This window comes from Antechinus flavipes, chromosome X (assembly GCF_016432865.1).
Source record: "Antechinus flavipes isolate AdamAnt ecotype Samford, QLD, Australia chromosome X, AdamAnt_v2, whole genome shotgun sequence".
NCBI classification, from domain to species: Eukaryota; Metazoa; Chordata; class Mammalia; order Dasyuromorphia; family Dasyuridae; genus Antechinus; species Antechinus flavipes.
In genome coordinates, this window is record NC_067404.1 from 43,202,165 (window position 1) to 43,202,877 (window position 713).

At 52.5% G+C, this 713-nt stretch overlaps 1 non-coding gene across 1 annotated transcript; it reads left to right on the top strand.

Annotated features, from left to right (window-relative positions):
- Positions 1–417: 417 nt before the first annotated feature.
- On the top strand, positions 418–490 carry TRNAW-CCA (transfer RNA tryptophan (anticodon CCA)). Its single transcript has one exon. It is a non-coding gene; the product is annotated as a tRNA-Trp (tRNA).
- The last annotated feature ends 223 nt before the right edge of the window (positions 491–713 follow it).

Here is a 713-nt window from a genome sequence, read left to right on the forward strand (position 1 = left end):
CTACGAGACAGAGACAGAGACGGAGACTGAGAGACAGAGAGAGAGACTGAGCAATATGGTAGAGCAAGTCCAGGAGAGGCCCCTTTAAGCCCCGCCTTGGAGGCGGTAGATAGGGCCGGGGGGCGTGCCCAGGGTTCCATGCCAAGGTTCTACAGGCCCTGGGGGGGGAGTCTCCAAGAGGAGAGAAGCCCTGTGTGGGGGCCAAGGCTGCTTTCCATTCTTTGTGCCCTGGAGCCCTGGGCCGGTGTGCGAGGCCCAAGGAACCTTCTCCCAACGACACTTTTCAACCGGTAAGATGAGGTCAAGAGAATTCTGAAGGAAGCCCATGACATCAACATGATAGGATGTTGGTCTACAGTCCCTGGCAAGTGGGCTCCTATTCAGTAAGTAGGTACCTGCCGGCTACTTCTGTCGGAGGACCTTGTGGCGCAACCGGCAGCGCGTCTGACTCCAGATCAGACGGTTACGTGTTCGAACCACGTCAAGGTCAAACTTTTGTTTTTCCGACTTTAACGTTTTAGGGCACATCTCAACTCACAGGAGGTCACAAGTGTACGCTGCCCCCCAAAAACTCATGTCATTTTGGCTTTCTTCGAGAACGAAGGACGGCAACCAACCGAGTGCCTTTTTTTGGTTGCCTTTGTCTACCACCGTGCAAGGCACATAATCAACATTAAACGAGTCATTAGAGAATTGAATTAAAATAGACAAAT